A 26,824-nucleotide genomic window follows, 5' to 3' on the forward strand; every position below is an offset into this window, starting at 1 on the left:
AAAAACGGTCAAGGGTGAGTTGGTTATAGATATATTTAGTCGTACAAACTCGTGTAGTAAAATGAGTGTAATAAAATGCCTACTTTTATAAAATAAATAATAAATAATAAATAAATATTAAATACATATTATTACGTAAATAAATGAGTCAAGAGAAAACTACGGTGGCGACCTCTAGAGTTCGTCCGTCATTCTGCTCAGAGATCCCTTATTGAGGAAAGCGCCATCTAGCTTACACTGAGCTAACTAAGATGTCAGCGATCCCTATGTGCATGTGACAGAAGCCATAAAACGTTTCAGTCGTTTTTCACGAAGGAGTTTGTTTCAGTTTTAACGATGGAGTTATAAAAAATTTGAAGTTCACGCGTCGTTAGAACTGTGGAATTTGCAGTTGTAATTAAATTCTTGGATTTATTAAAATTCCAATGGGAATTCGCAATTATACTAGGTGTTAATCTAATCTAGGTGTGACTGTGAACTGAAATCTCAGATACCTTAAGTGTGTTGTTTTATTTATGTTAGTACTAACTATTTCATAAAAATTGATATGTTTGCTAAGTCAGAGATTTTAGATATTTGTTGTTGTTCTTTTTTTTAAATATAGCTCTGTCCATTGGCGGACAATTTTGCCAGTGTCTACTAGTTTTGCTATTCTACGGTTAGTATATATACGGTAAAAAAATCTAGGAAAACGAAATGTGAGAGGTGGTGGATGAACGATGACAGCGAATCCTTTAGGTATTTGATTTCTGATTTAACTCCGTGCTCGTCAGTTGCGCTTAAGTGGGTGAAACTATTTACCCGCACGGACAATACCGACATGGAAATACCGACCCGATATTTCGTGTACACGCCCATACAAACTGCTGTCAAATTGCAAGAGTTTATATGGGCGTGTCACAAAATATCATGTCGGTATTGCCATGTCGGTATTGTACGTAAGCGGAATAGTGTCACCCGCTTCAGTCAGTTGTTTTTGAAGAAAATCAATACTGACAGGAAAATGGCCAGTATTAAATTATCCAAATAATTATGCGACCTCGCTAAAACAATGAGGGCTATCGCGAATGAATTCACCACTAGAGGCGCTAGTGTAGCATGAGGTCTCCGAAATGTCAAATCTCATAGTTTTTGGTGAGCTACGCGGTTTATTTATAATTACATAGAATAATTTTGTGAATATTTTGCAATATCTGAAATTATTATGGCAAATATGCGTTCCGGGCAATGAATGTCTTGTTTTGAGACAGTTTTGTCTTTCGGAAACCATTTCCTCCCTTTTTTCCGAAACAAAACGGGACTATGCAACACTGTGGCATGCTCGATATTTTTATGGTACGGTTTTAATCTAAACTTGTTTTCACGCCCGTAATAACAGACTTTGAAAGCCATACTTAAAACCTCACGCAACAGTGCGCCATCTAGTGAGACAAAAAACGATAGCCCTCATCAGATTTTTTGGAGCGGGCAAGATGGTCAAAAATATGCACTATTAGAGTGCATGAGTGCATGTGTCGATATTTTTGATCACCTTGGTCGCTCCGAAATTATTATTATTATTATTATTATATTTAAATTTAATCGTGGTATGACTTATTAATCAGCGTTACTTTGCGGAGGTTTATCAATGAACTATAAAAACTGAACTTCAAGAACTAATGTACTATAAGGTCGTGGGTGAGCGAAGTAATTGTTTTTAGTTTATTACATCATACCTAATTGTAATTTTATATTGTGAAACATTTCATGTCTCAAACCTAGCAGTTGCGATTTCAGAATTAGATATAAAAATACAAAAAAAACCGGCCAAGAGCGTGTCGGACACGCCCGAAATAGGTTCCGAGCCGTTACGAAAAAAAATAAGTAATATTTTTCTAAGGATTTCTTATTTTGTACGGAATATTCCAGTTAGGTATAGATTAGATTAGAAGATTTATTTATTACCTTTTTAAAAAATACATTATAAGCACTGTCAGTTAATTACAAGAAATTCACAAAAGGATCGTCAAATGTATACAAAAAATAAATCTTATTAAGTATAATAAATAGTCAGCGAGATTATTTTTTTTTTTTATATATTTTACGCCAATAGAGGTACTATAAAATTAAAAAATATATAATATACCATTTCGTCGGCATAGTTTACATACATATTCGTGCAAAATTACAGCTTTCTAGCATTGATAGAACTGAGCAAAGCCGCGGACGGACAGACAGACAGACATGGCGAAACTATAAGGGTTCCATTTGCCATTTTGGCTACGGAACCCTAAAAAGGGTAAAACGAGAAACTGGCGACGTCTATTATGGAAGCAAATACATGCCATAAATTTCTTCTTCCCTTTACTATACTTCTGTGTTAGTGAGCAAGGATTTTCATCAGGGAAAATTACCATGACAGGTCGCCGCGCCTAAGTTTGCGGTCCCGCAGGTCAAACGTTGAAATTGACCTGTCAACCTGTCAGAACAGCGGTGGCGTTGACAAGTCGACGCAGTTTCAATTACTTGTGTAACTATAACTTAAGCTGCTGCGAATGATGGGGGTTGTGTGTGGTCTGACGTATTAAGCTGGGTACTGACCAACGTTACGAGGTGAAATGTACATTCGCGTATGTAAATCTGCGTAATGTTGCTCCTCAAAACTGTGCTCCATATTCGCCAGCCACTCTCAGTAAAGATGGCTGACTTATTACAGCGTACTGACTGAACCGCGTAATAGTCAAAGGATTCGCCAAAAAACCGACAGCCGGGTGGAGCACTCAAAGCGAGCAACGAGCGGCTAGTTGCTCGCTGGTTTCCCCGTAACACTAAGTACTGACTGCACGAATGCTCGCTGTGCAACATGTTACATTACACCTCGTAACGTGGTCAGTACCCACCTTTACAAACATATCAAGCATCTAGAATTACTGGCAGTTAACCTGACTTCGTCTGTCCCGCAGGAACTTTCAATTTTCCAGGATAATAACGTAATATAACCAACATAGAAAAGCTAAAAACCTCCGGTATTGTCGGGGGTCGAAAACTAGCACAAGGTAAAGACAAGCTTCCAAAGTAAAACAATGTTGAGAAATTAATAACTTTCAATACCTAAGTACTGTGTCTTCGTTCAGGTAATAAAGAAACTCTCGCTCTTGTTCCAAACTGATTTAGCTTTAACGTTACTTTGTTTATTTTGTAGCTTTAATTATGAATTACCGATATTGAGATTTGGCGGTCTATTCTATTAGCTTTCTGCGCCGCCTGCCGCGTATAGTCCTGGCTCGACCGTTAAGGAGCTTGACATTTTGTTTTGGCAGCGCAATCGGCAAAGCCGAAAGACCTTGGCAACGTTGTGGGCTCCATGCCAAATGCAGCTCTAAAGCTCAGGCGATGCATTCATGTTTGTTTTTAATATGCATTGTTGCTTGGTGAATTTAAATTTAAAAGGCAGCGCATTGTTAAGTCCGCCGACGATAATTACAGACAGTATTGTGAGTTGCACTTTAAAACTATAGCCAATGTCAAACTAAATGATTTGCATATTAACAATTGTTCACATTTCACTTTGCATATTAACTAAATAAATGTATTATCTTAATCTATATGTAGGTATACGTGTTCAATCATTAAAAGAACGAAATGGATAACAACAAAGTACTTATATAAATTTTCTGGGAACATAATAAACAGTTTACCTACTTACTAATTGTATAAAAAAGAGTAGTTTAAAAGTCTTATTGATTAATACTTAAAACACGGAAAAGATAAAGATTTAGAACCTTTCATACTGTTTTACCGCACTATAATGAATTAATTTTAACCCTTTTTTTGGTATTGTATCAAAATAATGATACATAATTTTAGATCATATTTTTTTATTTTTTTTTAGGTTTTTTTTTTTAGCTCTACACGAATCCTTGAATTCAGATGGAGGATCGAGTAGAATCGAGGCTTGAATTCAGTACACTTGTTCCAACTTGCCGAGAAAAGGGTTAATTAATTAGCTCTTTACCACGACCAACCGGCCTACGTCCACTGGATCGTCCCAAGTACGCCTACAGATGTAGTACATCTATATATCTAATAACTTTAAACGAGCAATTCTTGTCTTTAATCAGAATCTCGGAAACGGCTCCAACGATTTTGATGAAATTTGGTATGTGGGAGTTTCGGGGATGACAAATCGATCTAGCTTGGTCTTATCTCTGGGAAAACGCTCTGGGAAAGTCTCTTCGTTCCATTCTCCATACAAACGTAGTCCGGGTCTCATTTGAAAACTAGGCAACAGAAATAGATGAAATTTTGTAAGTATGGACTAGACGTAATTATCTATGCCTATGGTTTTTCAGATTTTCATACAAATGTGTAATATCAGAATTACAGGAGCTCAAAAGTCGACAAAAAAAAGATGTCAACTTTGCACGAGAATTACAGACTAATAAAGCATTTTTACAAAAATCGAAAAAACCACAGGCATAGAAAATATAATGAATATCTTGATTGTAAAATATCATTGATTTCTGTGCTATACCTTTCGTATAATATGAGGACAACGAAACCCAAAATTCAACCGCCCAAATCTTAAAAAGCCTACAGCTATCTCGATATAAATTACGGACGTCGTTGCGGAAGGCATGGGGAGGGGGATGGCTGCGAGCGCTTATGGTCACGAGCGATAAAGACAGCAATATGCCAAACGAATACCTAACGCGGCCGCGCGGCCGGCAGGGAAACTTCTCTTAACGAGTTTTAGCCCCAGCAAAGCTCGGTCGCTCAGGTACTAATGTATATCAAGGGAAAAGTCGGATCTCCATCGGAATACGACGGCACCCGAAATTTCAATCAATTATTGCATTTTTCATAATATCTATTAATATGGAACTTTATTATTTAGTGTCAAATATCAAAACGGTTGTAGGTACAAAGGGTGCAGAAGCTTATTGAGAGAGTACGATAAATACTGACATTTCAGATAAATTACGATGGAAAACCAGTATGTAATTTATTTATTTACTTAAACACTTGCTTTTGCCCGCGGCTTCGCCCGCACGGAATTCGGTTCGGGAACTGTGCATTTTCCGGGATAAAAAGTAGCCTATGTCACCCTCTGGCCCATAAACTATCTCTATGCCAAAAATCACGTCGATCCGTCGTTCGGTTTCGACGTGAAAGACATATAACACACACTTTCGCATTTATAATATTAGTATACCTATGGATAATATATATTATAAATCTAAGCCTCTGAGTTTTTCGAAAATTCATGGCGGAATTACATTTGAAATTTACCACGAGCTTTGCGGTGAAGGAAAACATCGTGAGGAAACCTGCACAAAACCTGCGAAGCAATTCAATGGTGTGTGTGAAGTTCCCAATCCGCACTGGGCCCGCGTGGAACTATGGCCAAGCCCTCTTTTCTGAGAGGAGGCTGTGCCCAGCAGTGGACGTATCTAGGCTGGAATGATGATGATGATGATGATAATAAGCAAAAAAAAAACCGTTAGTTGAACTCGCATGGAGAGGGTTACATTACAATACCAAAGTCAAATGGTTTCCTCTGTTTTTTTTTTATAAATATTTTACGGTGCTTTTTAAATTAATACAAAATATCACATTTGATATCCTTACTGTAAGACGCGAGTTAACTAGGTACTACTAGCGCTATCTAGTGATGTTTTAGTTAACTATTTTCCGTAAGTGAAAGTGATTATGATTATATTGAGTTTACCACTTCATTTTCAATTGATAGAATTCTTATAGGTTTTCCTGTAATCTACAAGCAATGAACTAGGTATATTTTGTATTTTTTTTTATTTTAGGCTCAGTAGTTTCAGAGATCAGGGGGAATGGTCAATTTTCGTCTTCTTTCCTGAATAAAATCAAAACTTTTTATTTTACATTAATATACTTGAGATCCTCATAATAAGCCGATGACACAGTAAGGTTTGCAATTTCCTTATTTGTCCCACGAAAATGGCCCTTATTTAAAAAAATATTTATATCAACTTTGCACATTTCTGTTTGGATCATAGGATTACACCATTCTACCAAATTTCACCTTTCACTTGGTCCAGTAGATTCGGAGCAAATTGGCTGTGACAGACAGATTCACGAGTGATCCTGTAAGGTTCCGTTTTTTGTACGGAACCCTAAAATTAACATTACAGTTGAACAGTCAGTACAATTTCTCCCACATTGAAACACTATTTCAATTCACACAACAAAAAACAAAATAATAATAATAATCAAGAATACAGAAAAACAATTGAAAATTAAATTACAAGTGATATAATAACAGTAATAGTAAGAAGTAAAAAATAACAACAGTAAACAATAGCATCAGTAGTAATACTTCTGTAGGACGGACGTGTATATGTCGGCGGCCGATCGTAAAATCTCGCCAGGCGCCATTTCACGATATGCCTAGGAATTTCGTGATCTGGCGGATTTTACGATCGGCCGCCGACATATACATAACTGAATGTCCAGTGATAAGTTATCAGCCAGGTTAGTGGGCCAGTGAAACCTGGGGCCATGGGTACAAGGCCGCGGGCAGCTTATCTCATCCGCCCCCGTCTAAAAATATGGGTTGTGGGGTTCGCCGTATGGAATTAACCGTGGAATAGAGTGAGTCATTAATTTTAGTCTTTGGTAACTTGAACCATATCTATTACCATAAAACTGGGTGGCGATTGAGTTACAGATCTGGTGAATAATGTTGTCCATCGTATTTTATCGAATAAGTTCGTATTTATCTTTGCTATCTCAATTAACTTCAGTAAGCTAGTTGAGAAAACAAGATTAACCCTTTATCCTTAATTTTTAGAAAACAAGATTAACCCTTTATCCTTAATAAATTTTGCCGCAGTCTTATAATTAAGACAAAATGTCATATAGTTTCGGTGTAGGTGGCGATACGGGCACGTACGAATGAAAACGTATTGGCGGTTAAAAGGTACAAACTTTTCTGACAAAATAAGATTGCCAAACATTATTCACTACGAGTATATATAGCCTGTAGCTACTTTGATAGTTTAAAAACTTACTGTGCAAGGTATCTCAAAATGAATTCAACATTTTTAACAGGTATTTGATATTTTTTTAAGTCAATTGATGTCAAGGGACCCATGTATATTTTTTATTTCCCCTACTCCTCCTTCCGAGTGGGATAGAGAACCGAACTATGGTCTCTCAAGCAGAGTCGTGGGCTCGACTTGGCTCGCACTTCTGCGTTTTTCGGAATTTATGTACGATTACATTTGGCATTTATCATGAGCTTTACTGTGAAGGAAAACATCGTGACGAAACCTACACACACCTGAGAAGAAATTCAATGGTGTGTGTGAAGATCACAATCCGCACTGGGCCCGCGTGGGAACTACGGCCCAAGCCCTTTCATTCTGTGAAGGCCTGTGCCCTACTGGGATGATGGATGATGATGATGATGACTGGGATAGTAATCGAGTAGTTTAGGCAGGTAGCGGATTTCAAACTATGTCGATAAATAGAATAAGTTTGGACAAGGGTCGCTATTTGCCTGGTTTCATGTTAGTTGTACACTCGCCATCAGATATTTCGGAGCGGCCAAGGTAGTCAAAAATATCGGCACATGCACTTTATTATTAAGGTATTAGAGTTCATGTATCGATATTTTGATCACCTAGCCCGCTCCGAAATATCTGATGGCGACTGTACCCTGATGTTTACTGAGACTATATAACCCCTAACCCGCGATATTCTACATAGACAGACTAGGTACATACAGGGTGACTCCTGAGTGATGAACAGGCTTTTTTACATGCTTTTATTTATTAATTATGAAAACCGCATCCTTCTAGATAAAGCCGTTTCTGAGATTAGCGTGAGCAAACACACAGACAAACAGGCAATAATTCTAAAAATCATTGTTTTGGGTTCAATTGCGCTAATATAGGTCCCTAGTAACAGTTTTTCAAAGGAGAACCAACAGCTTATACAACAATACGATTATGAAAATAGAGAAACATAGCCAATTACAAGATTACAGGATCTAACAGATAGTCTCAAAATACAAGTTTAAGCTTAACTTAAACGAGATGACGCGTGCTATATCACACACCAACCAAAAAACATAACTCTTCAAATGACAATCTCACTCTAATTTTGGATTTAGGTAGTTTCACCTCTCCTCGTCTGTCATTCTGTCTGTAGTCCACGCTGTAGTCAAATCTTGACAGATCATGAATTCGATCAACTTCCGGTAGTCGGGTTGACTTGAACTTTGGCATACTTATGTAAATTACGTGACAATAAAACTTATTTACCTGGTACCCCTCTAGGTTCAACACTTGTATGAAAGAATATGCAAAACTGTAAATGTTTTTTATTTACTCTTAATTTACTTCTTGTAAATCAAGAAGACCGGTGGTGGTTTATAGTTAGCGATATGCTGAGCTGGGATATTTTAAGACGGCAACTGAGTATGTATTTTTTCTAACTTGTGTGTGTGTCATTGCTGTTATAAACGAACAATTCTTTCTTTCTTGTAGTTTCGGAGAAAATTGGCTGTGACAGACGAACGGACAGACAGACAACGACAGTTCGCTGTCATCACTATCCTATAAGGGTTTCTTTCCGTTTTGAGCCACGGAACCCTAAAAAATTAACTACCTCTCCGCGTTCAGGGTTTCAAAGTAATGAAACCTATAATTATGGATCCAACGGACCCATATCACTGGTTTAATTGCTACCCTAATGGAAAGGGGATACGGTCGGCCGGTAGAAAATTGCAAGTCATAATGTAATGTTTGAAATCTCTTTTTTTCTCTGAAACCATTTATTTTCCAGAATTGTTATAAAACTAACCTAACCTATAGAGTTCTACAGATGACCATTTAAAAATTTATGAAAAATGTACGGTTTCAGCGGGAAAAAAAGATGACTAACAATAATTATGACAAACATTACATTATGACTTATAAAATTATGGCAATCAATAGGATCCCGATTTTTTAACATAACATAACCTGTATAAAAGTATAAAGTAGCCGTGGTGGCCTAGTGGTTTGACCTATCGCCTCTCAAGCTCAAGGGCGTGGGTTCGAACCCCGGCTCGCACCTCTGAGTTTTTCGATATTCATGTGCGGAATTACATTTGAAATTTACCACGAGCTTTGCGGTGAAGGAAAACATCGTGAGGAAACCTGCACAAACCTGCGAAGCGATTCAATGGTGCGTGCGAAGTTCCCAATCCGCACTGGGCCCGCGTGGGAACTATGACCCAAGCCCTCTTGTTCTGAGAGGAGGCCTGTGCCCAGCAGTGGGACGTATATAGGCTGGGATGATGAACCTGTATAAAAACGTGTGGCAATAGGCTTAAGCTCAGCGTTTACATTATGCCTGTCGAGGAAACTAGCGGGATGTTTAACAACACTATTGTCAGACTTATCACTCCCCCTCGTAATTCGATTATTGACCAGCGAATTGCCCCCTAGTTTTCCGAAACGAGTCACTGGATCTAAGATTAAATTACTGAGATCTTTCTGAAACAATGATCACTTTGTTCAAACTCATTGAGGCATGGAAATTGTGATAAAAGCTTTACGTTGGTCGAGTGAGCTTTAAATTACTGAAATAAGTTTTTATATTTTGTGAACAAGAACAGGAAAAAACACTAAGACCCATAATTCTGTCTGCGAACAATTTTTTGATCAATGAACTATAATGATTACTTGCGCTTTGGTCTTTTGTAATTCTTTTAGTTAATTGATATGGACCTCCGCAAAGTAACGCCTGATTCAATAAATTATTTTTTTGATCGCTATCCCCTGTGGAACTATTTCAGGGATAAGAACTATCCTATTTTACATCTGTTTTACATAATACATATACCTTCTCCGTTAATCTTCGAATGATTGTCAAGACAACAGAGGGCTACTACGAAACTCGAAAATCGAAGTTCGTATCGCACCGTCCCTTTCACTCGCGTATTAAATGACATAAGCGTCAGCGGGACAGCAACATACGAAGTCACATACTTAATGAAAACTCAAAAGAGCTTAAACTGAAAATATGCAGGAAGGTACAGTCACCTGCATTGCCGCAGCGGGACTTGGAAAAATGCATGACACGTCGAAAGCCGTATCAGAAGGGCTACTACGAAATTCGAAAATAGAAGTTCGTATCGTACCGTCCCTTGCACTTTCGTATTAAATAATATTAGCGTCAGCGCGATGGTACGAGACGCACTTCGATTTTCGAATTTCGTTTCGTAGTACAGGGTGTTCCAGAAGTACCACGTCACAGTGACACCAGAGGTAGGCCAGAGGAACCTAACCAACCTAACATTGACCCCAGTAAAAGTTGCACGGTTTTCGAGTTATTACCGAAATAAAGATTTTTGGGGGTACTCCCCTTTGTTTCGAAAATCTTTATTTCGGTGGCCTACCTCTGGTGTCACTGTGACGTGGTTCTTCTGGGACACCCTGTATATGCACGTTTTTTTATGTCAGATGTTATGCTGATGACTGTATATAATTATGTATCCATGAATGAACAGAAACAATTGCCAAGGTAACCACAACTTAAAAATCCTACAAAAAAGCACAGGATTTTCAGCAACAATAACCTAATTACCTACTATTATTATTTTATACCTTATTAATAAATAATATTAATTATTCTGAATTAATTTGAAAACATCTTGTATAAAAAACACATACAAACAAAGTTACGTTAGCACTTATAAGTGTACAGTTTACGTAGGTTCTACCCGAAAACCCGTCTTTTTCACGCACACTGCGCAGGGCTACTACGAAACTCGAAACTCGAAGTTCGTACCGTCCCTCTCGCTCTCGTATTAAATAGTATAAGCGTCAGAGGGACCGCACGACACGAACTTCGAGTTTCGTAGTAGCCCTGCTGATTTCCTAAGGCCATGAAAGAGATGCCAAACAATTTTGACTCCTGCATTCTGATATTTAGTTCACCACTTCTTTTAAGGAAATAAATGACCCGTAGCAACTCAAACACGTCTGGAATAAGTCAAGCTCGCTGGAGAATGTTGGAGAAAGTAACGCACAAACAGAAATTAATTTATTTCCTTTCCTCAACAGGGAATTTTTCAATCTCCTTAAGGTTGGGTGTGATCAATTACTGGAGTGTACGAGACTAAATGCGACTAATTCTATGTTAAATGTTTGAGAGACAAAATATTTGTTTGAAATACCGAACGTTAGGCCCGGAAATAATGCGGTCGGAAGGATTTTGAGGAATGATAATTATACCGTTTGTTATTTGGGTGGAGTAGGTACAAAACGTTGAAAATCTTAACGGTGCGGCGGTGGTATAGTTAAAATTTCTATGAATATTTTCCGTTCTGAAACGAATGTCCACCATAAAATTGTTCATCATTCATTTTGATATCTAAAGCAGTAAATAGGCATTTAAAAAAAAGTGTATCCTTTTCTTTCAAAATGTATCTTTTTTTTTTAATGGAAAAATTTCAGTCAGTTTTGTGACGCCCATACTGAGTGAATGAAAAAAACCGGCCAAGAGCGTGTCGGACACGCCCAAAATAGGGTTCCGTAGCCATTACGAAAAAAATAAGTAATATTTTTCTAAGGATTTCGTATTTTATACGGAATCTTCCAAGTTTAGGTATATTTTATACCTTAGGCTGCTATTTACTCTTAAACTACTAATAATTCTCAAGCAAACTTAGCCGTTATAGTTTTCCTTGTAAGTTTATACTTACTACCATTGTGTTTTTTTTCAAATTTTTCCACCAACCGGTTTAGATTTTAGAGGGGGGGGGGAGGGGGGACGGGACGACGCTATATTTTAATGAAAATTTGAAATGAAATGAAATATTTTATTTGTTAATAGTGGGTTTGCAATTTGCACTTTAAAGTTGATTATTTCGCAAATACATCACTGAATCGAAAAATCGTCTTAGCAAACCCCTTAATGGTTTTAAAAGACCTATCCAACGATACCCCACACTATAGGGTTGGATAAAAAAAAAAACGTCTATGGTACACTAAAAAAAAGTATTTAGTATTTTTTATTCTACCATTTTGTCAGCATAGCTAACATATATCCGTGCAAAATTACAGCTTTAGCAGCAGACAGACAGACATAGCGAAACTATAAGGGTTCCGTTTTTGTCATTTTGGCTCCGGAACCCTATAAATAAACGTCACAAAATGTCATTTTTTTGGAACATTCTATCTGGATCGATTGTGCTCTTGATTCTGAGTGGGAAAAACCATATTTTTCTTTTCAAAATTGAAAAAATAGAAAAGGTGATGAAAATGCCCAAATAACAATTAAATTATATCTATATATTTTAACTATCCTAAACTTGGAATTCATAGTTAAAACTAAAAAAAAGGTACAATTGTGTCAACCGTTTCATACGATGGACTAGCGTACAAATTGTAAATTAATAAAAAAACTTATTGAAATACTCTTAAGTTTAATCTAACGCAAGCGGGTATCGACTCATCACCCATATGTATCTACCCATACTTTGTTCGCCTTATGCAATGTATGTTTAATGTATGTATCTATGTAAGTGCGGGTCAAATCTTGCAAGTTAAATTTGACTCACTTCCAGTAGTCGGATTGACTTGAAATTTGGCATAATTATGTAAATATGGTGACAATACAATAATCTGGTAATGACATCCTGGTGGTTCATACAGAATTGTCTCTGCAGGATGGAACTCCTCGACGATTAATGGCATCGACTTGAAATTTGGTACGGAAATGTGGTACGGATGACAATGCTAGTATAGTCAACAAAAATTACATTCAACATAAAAGCTTTTATAAACAATAGCTTACTTGCGTAACTTTTCAACTTATATTCAATTAACCTAATTTTTTCATCAATTGATGTCCGTTATTAAAATACGCACTCACTTAGAAGTGGGCTAAGACGACAGTAATTAAGCATAGAAAAAGTTTCCCGAAAGAATTAGCTCCATTAATTAATAAGTTTGTTCCGGAGTTTTTGAGTAGGAAACAATCAAAGTTTCACCGCGTTTTGGGAATTAATGGACTGATAAATATTAATGAATATACTTAATCTACGGTGACGTTGTGTTACGGAGACGGTTGGCTGTAAGAATAGGCGTGTGATGTATGTATGTATGAGAGCGCGTGTATACGTAGGTGCGTAGGGGAGACCGAGGAGACTTATGACAGAAGAGAGTAGTGTAAACGTCGAGTTTTTTTGAGCTTATTAACTTTTTTTTTTATTCGACTGGATGGCAAACGAGTGGGTCTCCTGATGGTAAGGGATCACCACCGCATATAAACATCTGCAACACCAGGGGTATTGCAGATGCGTTGCCAACCTAGAGGCCTAAGATGGGATACCTCTAGTGCCAGTAATTTCACCGGCTGTCTTACTCTCCACGCCGAAACAACTGCAAGCACTGCTGCTTCACGGCAGGATTGGCGAACAAGATGGTGGTAGCAATCCGGGCGGACCTTGCACAAGGTCCTACCACCTGCAAAACTGCTAGCGAGCACGCAATAGCGCGCGTTTTTTAGTTCAAGTCTCGAACTATCAAACGCGTACTGTAGCTCGCTAGCAGTTAATAAGTTTCCAAAAATCGACGTTGTCCCTCCTATCCTCTATCACAACTCTCCTCGGTCTCCCCTAGTGCCGTGCGTGCCGTGCTGTGCCGTAGCCATTATGGCCTACTGATTTGACTGACTTTATGACCTCTCAAGCAGAGGATCGTGGGTTCTAACCCGGCTCGCACCTCTGTTTTTCGAAATTACATTTGAAATATACCACGAGCTTTACGGTGAAGGAAAACATCGTGAGGAAACCTGGAGAAACCTGCGAAGCAATTCAATGGTGTGTGTGAAGTTTCCGATCCGCACTGGGCCGCTACTTTAATTCTGAGGAGGCCTGTGCCCAGCAGTGGGACGTATAAAGCCTGCAATGGTAGTATTTAGGTATAAAATGAATCAATAAAAATAAAAAAAGCCTTTATTTGACCTAGATACAAGCTACATTTTCATCATAGTTTCTAAACGATTATTTTATTTTATTCAATAAAGATTCCTCGCCATATTGCGGAAAACCAATAGGACTACTTTTTTGCACTGGTAACACTAAATTAAAATGTCATCTGTCAATTGATGACAAAGTTTAACGTTGTTTGCGCGTGGTATTTTGTGGTTTTGTCTTGAAAGGAAACTAATTCACAATGTATAAAAGTATTTTTCATAGAAAAAGTCAGAGGGATTACAAAATACCTATTCCTTTAAATAACATCACAGATGGCGATTTACACGTGTTTTGTATCGTGTTCTACTGAATTAAATTCCATTAATTAATTAGAAAGTGTTATTTTACAGAGTACCTATTGTTATTCAAACGTAAATATGAGAGTAGGTACGTCATGATTGTTGCTACGTTGTATGATTCCGACTTAATTTTAAACATACATTTGTTTACAAGGGTCTGTTTGCCTAATATTATTTACCTTTAACTTGAGATATGATGGTCCAGCAAGACTTGCCGGCGCTACAGGAGTTGATCACATTTTTGATCTCGTGAGTCCTCCCGTATTTTTTAAAGAACAAAGTAACACTAAGAAATGCCCTAATCTAAATATATAAAACTCAAAGGTGACTGACATAGTGATCTATCAACGCACAGCCCAAACCACTGGACGGATCGGGCTGAAATTTGGCATGCAGGTAGATGTTATGACGTAGGCATTTGCTAAGAAAGGATTTTTCGAAATTCCCACGGGATAGGGAATAAATGGGATTATATTTTCACTTTGAAATGGCCCTATTTCCGTAACTATAATTATTAGAAACTTCAAATTTGGCATGCAAGTAGGTAATAGGTACTAACAGCTAAAAACACTTTTCAGGATTTTACGAAATTCCCACGGATAGTGAGTAAATGGGATTTGTATTTACACTTAATTAATGACCCTATTTCCGTAACTATAATGATTAGGGACTTCAAATTGGCGAAAAAGTAGGTAATACTAACAGCTAAAAACATTTTCAAGATTTAGCAAAATTCCCACTGGATAGCAATTAAAATGGAATTTATATTTTCACTTTAATTAATGGCCCTATTTGCGTAACTATAATTATTAGAAACTTCAAATTTGGCATGCAAGTAGGGTAATAGGTACTAACAGCTAAAAACACTTTTCAGGATTTTACGAAATTCCCACGGATAGTGAGTAAATGGGATTTGTATTTACACTTAATTAATGACCCTATTTCCGTAACTATAAAGATTAGGGACTTCAAATTTGGCGAAAAAGTAGGTAATACTAACAGCTAAAAACAATTTTCAAGATTTAGCAAATTCCCACTGATAGCAATTAAAATGGAATTTATATTTTCACTTTTAATTAATGCCCTATTTGCGTAACTATAATTATTAGAAACTTCAAATTTGGCATGCAAGAAGGTAATACTAACAGCTAAAAACGACTTTCAGGATTTTACGAAATTCCCACGGGATAGTGAATAAAAAGGATTTGTATTTTCACTTTAAATTATTGACCCTTTTACCGTAACTATAATTATTAGAGAGTTCAAATTTGGCGAGCAAGTAGGTAATACTAACAGCTAAAAACAATTTTCAGGATTTATCAAAATTCTTATGGGATAGGGAATAAAATGGGATTTATTTTTTCTCTTCAAAGTGGCCCTAACTCCGTAATTATAAATATTAAAGACTTCAAATTTGGCATGCAGGTAGATAATACTAATAGGTAAAAATTGTTTCAACGATTTTCCGAATATCCCACGGGATAAAACGAATAAAGAGAATTTTATATTACCAACTGAATCAGAAAACTCATAAGCTAATCCAATAAAACTGGGACTGGAGATTTGGCAAACTGATGTAAATCTGGTAACAATTATTTAGCAGAAACATCCTGCTCATCCTGGCGAGGATCGTCTCCGTAGAAGGGAACTCCTCAAAAGTTAATGGCACACGCAAAAGATTTTTACATGATTGTTAAATTTCAATTACAATGCGTTTATATTATATACACCGCCTGATGCTGCAGCCAGGGTCGTCTGCTGATGACGGAACTCCTCAAGGGCTGATAGCATAGATACGAAATTTTACATGTACGTTCAACGAGCTGACACAATTACTTTGCCCACCCGCGACCTTTATGATAGCTACTTTTGTGCCCATGCAATGTGTGTTCATGCAGTTCCTCCACCTCCACACTGTAAGAACACACAAATCACGCAAATCCATCTATCACCACCACCACTTCACACTGACGCGTTTCGAACTCAACCAGAGCTCATTTTCAGAGCAACACAACCGTTCAGCATGCTACGGTGTGAAATTTGATAGATGGACCTAAAGTAATGCAGAGGTGCACTAGGGTGCACTACTTTACAATTCTCGGCATAAAATCCTATATGGTGTATGAAGTCGCGGGCAAAAGAAACGCGTAGTACTTTAACGTTTTCTAAAATTTCAACCCTGAATCAGCGCAGCAGGGTTTCAAAGCTGGTAAAAAACATAATTTTTTAATACGTATGTAGGTTGATTTTTGTATTACAAAATTTGCACCATCTGTCTCAAAAAAAATCTGTCCGTATTTGTATTTCCATGTAATCCTCCGAAAAATTAATCAAAACACGAAAAAAGGATCGCAGAAAGTAAATGTATGTTACTCCAAATTTAACGCGAGCGAAGCTGCGGACAAAAGCTAGTTTACATTACAAAAGCACAAATTGTTTATTGAATAAAGTACATTAAGAATATAACGTTTTAAACTTTTCACTCATAGTCATACTCGTGACCACGGCCACTGCAATGTTGCCGAAACGTCGAGGTAAATATTACTCGTGTATGTTAGCGTACTCGTGTGTCTTAAGTATATCTGTTAAAAAAAGTTAGGACTCAGGAGGTGCCATCCAGTCGAATAAAAAAAAAGAAAGTTTTCCCATTCGCGGCCGTGATGCTTGCTGCACATTGTAACAGAAACACACATTACACAACCTGATAATCATTTATTAATGTAATAACCTACACTTAAACACATATGTACAAGCTAGAAGAAATTAAAGATTGAAATTGAATTAGAGAGGAAATTGATCTATGTATGTATGTATAACTAGACATATCTGACCATCTACAACAGGGGTACCGAAGCTGAACACTGCAATGATTATTTACACAAAGACACTAGGTATAGCAGTTAAAGCAAGTAACTTGAACTCAGGAGAAATTTAAGTACACGGGCAATATTAAAACAGTTAACGGTGCACAAAATCAAAGATTAACACTCAAAATTAGAATTATATATGTCATTAATTACTATCGCTCGATACAAGATATTCCTACTCAACCGTTCTGGGCGCTGGCCGAAGGCAAAGTGAGTGTTTTTGATGTTTTCCCTCCTTCGTCACTTCTCTATTCGCCGGACAGATGGCGCTGTTAGACACTTCAGGTTAGCCAACCTACGCGAATTAACCGGAAACACCAGGGCGACAACAATGAGGGCTATCGCGTATGAATTCGCTAGCTAGTTTTTGAGTGACCTACGCGGGTTTATTTATAATTAGAATAATTTTGTGAATATTTTGCAATATCTGAAATTAATTATGGCAAATATGCGTTCCGGGGCAATGAATATCTGTGTTTTGAGACAGTTTTGTGTTTCGGAAACCTTTGTCCTCCCTTTTTTCCGAACAAAACGGGGACTATGCAACACTGTGGCATGCTCGTTATTTTTATGGTACGGTTTTCAGGTGTATTAAATATGATTTTAATCTAAACTTTGTTTTCACGCCCGTAATAACAGACTTTGAAAGCCATACTTAAAAACCTCACGCAACAGTGCGCGATCTAGTGAGACAAAAAACGATAGCCCTCATTGAGAAATGCACGCAAGTCGTCAGTAAGAGGTCAGGCCTTTAGATTTAAGACTCAGTATTCAGTATTTATTTATTGCAACACCTTTTACAAAAAAATATAAAAAAATAATGAAAAATGATGTTGGGGCGTGGCAATTTTAAAATTAATTACAGGCCGTGGTGGCCTAGTGGTTTGACCTGTCGCCTCTCAAGCAGAGGGTTCAAACCCCGGCTCGCACCTCTGAGTTTTTCGAAATTCATGTGCGGAATTACATTTGAAATTTACCAGGAGCTTTGCGGTGAAGGAAAACATCGTGAGGAAACCTGAACAAACCTGCGAAGCGATTCAATGGTGCGTGTGAAGTTCCCAATCCGCACTGGGCCCGCTTGGGAACTAAGGCCCGAGCCCTCTTGTTCTGAGAGGAGGCCTGTGCCCAGCAGTGGGACATATAGGCTGGGATGATGATGATGAAGTATCTTTCTTCAAATGGAGAGAAAAATTGGAAGAATTGCATAGCTTTTAGGGAATACCGGAGTTTGTTTGTTTGTTCGTATGATATGGTTTGCCGCACAGAGGCCGTATTGCCTGACGTTTCTGATATTTGCGATCGCAATCAAATGACAATCGCGAAGCCTCCCGAACGCTGCCCAGCCGAGTCGGATTCGACGAGTGATCCCTTTCTCAAAGTTGGACCTACCTAACTGGACCGTTTGTCCCAGGTATACATAGTCGTCAACAACTTCGAGATGGACAACTTTGGATATTTTTTATTTTCTTAATATTTCTTAATATTTTTTTTTACTAATGAACATTAGAATTTACTGTTATACATTAAAGTACTTAAAGTGAAATAGGATTAATTCATTATTATATATAAGTATAAAATTTTTGTCGTGAGCTCTTTTGACTTTACAGTGGACTATTACAGGGTTTTAAATACTATTTAAGATTGTAATTAGAACCTTAAATCAATTTCAAGGTACGGTAAATTAATGTTAAATCTCGATTTACAGCTTCAAACTGCGTATTGTCTTGGAGCCGGGATTAAAATCCGAGAGGTTGAAATCGTTTTTTAGTTAAGTTGGTAGTAGATTGTCTTTGATCTAAAGGTTCTCATTACCAACTAATTGAGTGAGCGAAATGACACGTAACGGTTTAAAATACAAGCGGAAGCGGAATTCTACGCTGGAAAGCACTAAATTAAATTAAATTAGTTTAAAAAAAGAAAACAAATTTTATTTGATTCCTCTACAAGTTGATGTACAGTCAATCCGACGTATTTTAGCAAAAACGTTCCAAACCTCAAAAATTAGGTTTTTTATCTTGGAACTACTTTCATTAACATTAAAAGTGAAATTTAAGAATAACATGACAATGATTTGGAATTTTGCTAAAATACGTCCGTTTGTCATAGTCAAGTCTATGGGTAAATACTCGTAGTTACGAGATAGTTTCATGTTAGTGCATGGGTACTCTAAAGGCGACTTGTTTGAGTTAGGTTCCTATACTCTGTCTATTTAACAGAGTTAGTGCTAGAAAACAGAGAATGCACGTAATTGGTCAGCGATAAGGACGATGCGCAGGCACAAGATAGGTTTACATACCTGTAAAAATTTAGTCAACATCTGTGTCCCGTACGGTGCGGATGCTTTCAAGTGCTTATCTTTGGTTACAAATTTTTACCTAGCTCGTAAATTACATAATTATGATTAATAGATGAATAAATATGACATGACAATGTCATGTTATCAATAAGTTAATTATTTGAGGTGCCTCTAACTACAAACAAAAATCACGAGAAATATCACGAATATTCCAATTAACGGCATGTAAGCCGAGCCCGCAATCGACGTGCGATTGTTGACCACCACTGACAGTTACTTGTCCCTTTCATTTGCATACGAAAGTGCAAACGAGAGAACGCTTTGCTAACTCTGTTAAATAGACAGGGCATAGAGATCTATTTTAATGAAAACGCTTTTTACTTTGTACCACCGCGCTTTTGTAATTATTTTTTTGTGTGTTAAAAATTCCATTTTTTAATACAAGCTTTTTTGCTGACTGTACTCGCATTGTCGCCTAAACCACATTACTAAATTACAAGTCGCTGCCATTAACCGTTGAGGAGTTCCATCTAGCGGAGACAATCCTGGCCGGACTACCAGGACGTCACCGCCAAATTATTGCATTGTCATCAGATTTACATAGTACGTCAAATTTTAAGGCAATGTGACCACAGGGAGTAGTTCAAAAATAGCTTCCAAGATCTGACCAAAAAAACAAACAGGGCAAGCTAAACGAAAGCTTGTAATTTGTCCAGTACCTCTTTTTAACCCCCGACGTAAAAAGAGGGGTGTTATAAGTTTGACCGCTATGTGCGTCTGCTTGTGGTACCGTAGCTCTTAAACGGGTGGACCGATTTGAATGCGGTTTATTTTTATTTGAAAGCAAGTTTCCTAGCGATAGTTCTAAGACATGTTTTATCAAAATCGATGTAGCCGTTTTTGAGATATTGACCTTTGAAGTGACAAAGTCGGGGGTCTTCCAACTTTTTCTTGGTTAGGTTATTAGTATATTACCAGCTCGGCCACGTTTGTCTTTTGGCCCACACCGACCCTCAAGGCCCCACTAATCCCGTGCCCTCTTCAGAAGATTCTGGGCTCCTTCCAGTGACTTATATCTAGTATACATTACGATTTAATGAGGTACCAACCTTTAGGATGGCCCCTTCTGGTTTTTGTCCGCCATTGTTATTTATCCGTCACTGATATAACCATCTAGGTACGTATAATAGTAGTGCTTTAACTTTATGTATTCCTACTAAGTAATGAGGGCTATCGCGAATGAATTCGCCGCTAGAGGCGCTAGTGTAGCGTGAGGTCTCCGAAATGTCAAATCTCATAGTTTTTGGGTGAGCTACGCGGGTTTATTTATAATAAGATTTTTTTTGTGAATATTTTGCATAACCTGAAATTAATTATGGCAATTATGCGTTACGGGGCAATGAATGTCTGTGTTTTGAGACAGTTTTGTCTTTCGGAAACTTTTGTCCTCCCTTTTTTCCGAACAAACTGTGGTTGCTGGATATTTTTATGGTACGGTTTTAAGGTGTTTTAAATATGATTTTAATCTAAACTTTGTTTTAACGCCCGTAATAACAGACTCTGAAAGCCACACTTAAAAACCTCACGCAACAGTGCGCCATCTAGTGAGACAAAAAACGATAGCCCTCATTATTATAGTGAATGTTTGTGAAGATGTTTGGAGGTTTGGATGTTTGTTACTCCATCACGCAATAACAGCTGAACGGATTTACGTGAAACTTGGCGAAACGATAGACAAAGATCTGTGCCCTAAGTGTAAGTTTTCGGTTACAAAATACGTATCGATCGCGTTCGCGTTAAAATCTCATTTTTTATGGAAACACGAACAGCGCCTCTAGCGGAACGTTTGCGATGTTCGTGTTTCCGTACAAATTGAGATTTTAACGCGAACGCGATCGAGACGTATTTAGTAACCGAAAACTTAAACTAAGGGCACTGCATTGAGACATAAGATACTTGATATCCCGGTATGCGTTCCCGTGGGATAATATTTTAAGTTTAAACGAGAATAGAGGGCGCTGTCCAAGAACGGTGACGTACCGTACCTCGTCTCTCAAGATGATCAATAGATGGCGTTGTGTTCTTTCAAATTGTTACCGAACCCTTTTTTAAAGCCAAACTCTTGTTTCACTATGCATTGATTAATTTTATTTGAGAGATAAATGTGATGCGGTCTTTGTTTGTTTTGTTCAAATAGACGGAGACGGCATCACATTTATCCGTCAAATAAAATAACTCAATGGGTGGTGAAACAGCCCCTAAGTAATTTATTTATTGCGTTGTCTTTGTATATTTCAAAAAATTATTATACAAAAGTTCAAACATATATTGACAAGGTAGTAAAGTGCAAAGAGCTTGCCTGTACTTAGAATGTAGATTGACAATACCTACGACTGGTGGCTGGTTATAGAGATACGTCACTAGATTTATCATGCACTATTATAAACCGGTGTTCAACGGACTAGAAAACCGCGTTAACCGGTTGGCCGGTCCCGGGTTCGACTCCTGGCGTGTCAAAGGAGTCGCTCGAGCAAAAGGGCCGAGGCGGTTCGCAATAAATTGTTGAAGTTTAGATAATAGAAAATAGGAAATGGTGGTTAACGGAGGTTTGGAACAATCTGGGGGCACGGCAGTGTCCCCGCCAAGTCGAGCACGGCCGTACCATTCTTTTCTCGAAGCAACTCAGGCCATTTTCGACCCGCTATAACTTCGTTGTGGATGAAACTAGAAGCCTGAATTTTTAGTAACCAAGCAAGCATTGTATAAACACGTTATATTTCAAATTTCATTCAATTTGAACCAGTAGTTAAGAATGATAATAGTCAAAGTTTCTTAATTTTGTCACTCACTGACTGACCGATCATCAAAAGTCTAAGGCACTTCTAGCAGATATAGCAGCTTCAAGTTTAGAATACAACTAGTGTTTAGTGTATAAATCAAGGAAAAACTAAAATATTTTACAATTTCGGTCCAGTTTTCTGAATACACAAACTGCATATATAACTTTGTAATCCCATATAAATGTATAGGATTACAAAGTTACATTTGCATTGAATTAATCAGTGTACCTGTATATGTATAATAATGGAATAGGTGTAGATAGGTCATCATCATCATCATCATCATCCCAGCCTATATATGTTCCACTGCTGGGCACAGGCCTCCTCTCAGAATGAAAGGGGTTGAGACATAGTTACGCACGCGGGTCTAGTGCGGATTGGGAACTTGGGATTTGAACCCACGATCCTCTGCTACTGTGTAGATAAGTACCTAGATGTAATTTACTTTGGGACTATGTCAATTGGTGTGAATTGTCCCGTGATATTTATTTATTTATTTATTACGAATGTTCAAATGTAACTTGTAAAATGGTCAACGGAATTAAAAAGCAAGAATGAGACACATGCCTTAATTATGAAGAAGTAAGACTATTTACAAAAAGAAATAAGATGCCAATAAAAAACAAAACTTGTAAAAAAAAACAAGTCTCGCAACTCAGATCTACCGTAAAAAGTTGCGAGATCCATGAAATACCAGGTCGGTTAATTAATTCAGTCCCTACTTAATGTTTTAAGATATTTATTACGTAATTGGCTAACCTAACAACACCTTTTATAGTGACCGTACCAATATAAAAAAACTTTTATGTTTTAAATAAATAGATTGACTTGGCAATCGCACTAAACAATCTAATTTAATATTATGTGTACATCTACGAGGCTTATTTATTTATTTATTTGTTACTCTCTATATTGATTAGTTATTATAAAATACTGTTACTTATAATATAATATTGTCAATAAGTAATACGTGTTAAAAATGTTGGAGGAGCGGAGCGTTCTAACACAGGCTTTTTAGCCTAAAGGGACGCCCCAGGTACCTACTGTAAACCTACTTACTTATAAATATGAAATAAAGATATTTTGATTTTGATTTTTTGATGTATTACTTATGAGATAATTTTTTTCATGTGAAACTAAATAAATGCTTGGAAAAAGGGATGCCTATATTCTATAGGTATCCATTGTATTATTGTATATTATTGTAATTTGTGGCAACTTTTTCCATTTCAGAAACATGGTTAAAATTATAATAATTTCCACTTGAACGCACCCGAAAATCGCACAAAAACAACTGGAAATTAATTTAAACGTATTCATTCGCAATTCCTATTCAAAATAAACTTGGCGTGTACACGTCAAAACGTCAGAAACAATATCTAAATCAAAGTAAATTAATTTTCATACATTTAACAATTGCTTGGCAATGTGGCGCAAGGAGACTGTCCTGTTCGAAACCACGGTTCAAAACAGTCAGTTCGTTAGTAATCTTCTTTCTCACAAAAAAAGTCTATTTTCTGAAATATGTTTGTATATCTGTTGCACGGAGCACTCAAGAATACTAAAATAAATAAGAATAAGAATATTTTTTTTTATTTTATTAGACTGGATGGCAAAGTAAAAGGTAAGTGATCACCACCGCCCTTAAACATCTGCAACACCAGGGTGCACACTAGTCCAACGCGTTGTGTCGTGTCGCTGCGTCGCCCCCCGCACCTCACCCATTCTGACGCGGACCGGGATAGCTTGCGATGCGACACAACACAAGCCGTCACAACACACTGCATCAGATAAGTGTGAACGCAACCATATAAAATGTATGAAACCGATACCGTTCTGACGCGTCACGACACAACACGACACAATGTGAATGCGGCTTAATCTTATGGAAAAATGAAAGAATAGATAGTACTTTGTGAATTGGCAAGGCAAGCTTATGCCTTAAAGTTTAGCAAACACGCACCATGTCCTGCTCTGGAATATGATACGAGTACGCAATTCGCGTTCTAAAGGTGGGTCTACACTAGACGAACCGAGCACGAGCGAAGCACGAGCGGAGCCGTTCCCGGCTTCGTCGTTCGTGGCGTCAAGTGTGGACACGTCCACGAGCGCACTGCGAGCGCGAAGCAAATCCCTTTGTGTTCGTCAAAAAACCGACAACTGGCGGAACGCAGCCGAGCACGAACGAAACGCTCGCAGCGCGCTCGTTCGAGGCTTGTAAGTCGGTGCACATTAGACGAATTGTGTTCGGCTCGTGCTTCGCTCGTGCTCGGTTCGTCTAGCGTAGACCCACCTTAAAAGACGTACGATTTCGTAATATGTAATCCCAAACCCAGGATGTTCTGTGTTTGTGCAAAGAAATTACGTGAGCTTGAGTTCGAGTGCAATGTGTATGAAGCGTGCCCTCGCCGTTCTACTGCACAGTTCGAGAACAGTATGATAACATGAACAATAGCTAAATAAATAAATAAATATCACGGGAACATTCACACCAATTGACCTAGTCCCAAAGTAAGCTTAGCAAAGCTTGTGTTATGGGTACTAAGCAACGGATAAATATAATTATTCAGATATAGATACATACTTAAAATACATATTAAACACCCAAGACCCGAGAACAAACATTCGTATTTTTCATACAAATATCTGCCCCGACACGGGAATCGAACCCGGGACCTCAAGCTTCGTAGTCAGGTTCTCTAACCACTAGGCCATCTGGTCGTCCTAAATTGGTAATAAGAAGAGTAGAAATAGTAAGTACAGAAAACAGAGGTACTAATATAGAGATAAATGTCCAAGGTACTTAAGTAATAGGCTAATAAATAGACGGCCTTAGGTACCAAGTACAGTGTGGGGGATGCCACAATAAAGATATCTCTTTTTAAGCAGATGTCATGACTTAAATGTTTTTTTCACTGTTTTCATAGATTTTTACTAAATTACTGTAGATATTCATTTATTCACTAATGATATTGAATCTTTTTAAAAACTTTAATTTTAACTTGCAATGTTCTTTGCAGTACATTCAGTACAAGTAGGTAACTTATTTTTTGAGCAAATAACTTGTATGTCGATTTGTTAAAGACAGAGGCCAGATCCTTGTGCTTTTAGCTCACCCCAAATTTCTATTCCTCTAGCGATAGTCTACAAAAGAAAGAAGAAGAATAAAAGCCATACTTTGGTACAGTGAAAAGCGTGTACGTAGCACTGCCTTATAAAGCAACGGCGGCTCGGCGATCATGGCGAGTGCTGGCGGGTAGCTTACATTTAATTTTGTCTCGGAGACATCCCATGTAACCGAGGGCATTTCCTGCATCACGTTAATCCATTTCCCCTTGGTGAAACCGGAGCTCAAAGTCAGAGATTAATTTAGGGACAGGCCTGGGTAGGTTCAAGTGGCGCAACATTGACGGGTTGTATTCTATATAATAAATAAATAAATATAACAGGACAATTCACACCAATTGACCTAGTCCAAAAGTAAGCTTAGCAAAGCTTGTGTTATGGGTACCTACCTACTAAGCAACGGATAAATAAAATTATATAGATATAGATACATACTTAAAATACATATTCAACACCCAAGACCCGAGAACAAACAGTCGTATTTTTCATACAAATATCTGCCCCGACACGGGAATCGGACCCGGGACCTCAAGCTTCCTTGTCAGGTTCTCTAACCACTAGGCCATCTGGTCGTCAACATAATATAATCTAATATAAATAACGTCACCTGACATATCGCACGAAATTTTGCAACATTATGCCACTTTTCCCGTAATCGCTGTCAACACGAAATTACTTAATAACTATGTCAGTGTACAGCAAAACAAACAAAACAGATATAATTTTAAATAGAGAATTGAATCTACATGATCCACGCCACGGGAAACTTATGTTCTGCTACATCTCGCCGTCTGAGCTTGCAGAATGGCGTTGGTATTTGGGGCGTTAGTTCACTGTTTTTTTCTCCCCCCTGTGCCCAGGTGGGCTCTGCGTGAGTAAACAGAGAACCCTCGGGAGTGGGCCGGGCCTGATTACATCCCTTTTTGAAACGTATTTAGATTTAAATGCCATTTAGACTTGCCGGAAGACAAAGAAAGTCGTTTATTGATTCATCATCATCATCATCATCGTCATCAGCCTGTAGCACATAGGCTTCCCCCAATGTATGCCAATGCGCCCTGTCCTCGGCTCGAAGCATCCAGCTTCTACCAGGAGCCTTTAGCAGATCGCCACTCCACCTGGCTACGTTTGCCGAGACGCAGTCTCCACTCAAGGTCTCGTTTTGTCGGTTCTTCGGCAGATATGGCCAGCCACTTCAACATGCTAATTCTCGGAGCTATATCGATGACCTTATTTCTCTGTATCGGACAGCCTCGTTGCGGATTCTACCTCTCAGAGAAACTCGAGCATGGCTCGGTCCATAGCTCGTTTATTAATATGTTGATGTTTCTACTTTGGATTGAGGTGTGATTTATCTTATAGGTTTTTATACTTCATTTAATTTAGAATTGGAGGCCACAGCA

At 37.9% G+C, this 26,824-nt stretch overlaps 1 protein-coding gene across 1 annotated transcript in view; it reads left to right on the forward strand.

Annotated features, from left to right (window-relative positions):
- Positions 1–26,824, forward strand: part of LOC141441719 (uncharacterized) — a 162,232-nt gene that overhangs the window by 7,984 nt on the left and 127,424 nt on the right.

This window comes from Choristoneura fumiferana, chromosome 24, assembly GCF_025370935.1.
Source record: "Choristoneura fumiferana chromosome 24, NRCan_CFum_1, whole genome shotgun sequence".
Taxonomy (NCBI): domain Eukaryota; kingdom Metazoa; phylum Arthropoda; class Insecta; order Lepidoptera; family Tortricidae; genus Choristoneura; species Choristoneura fumiferana.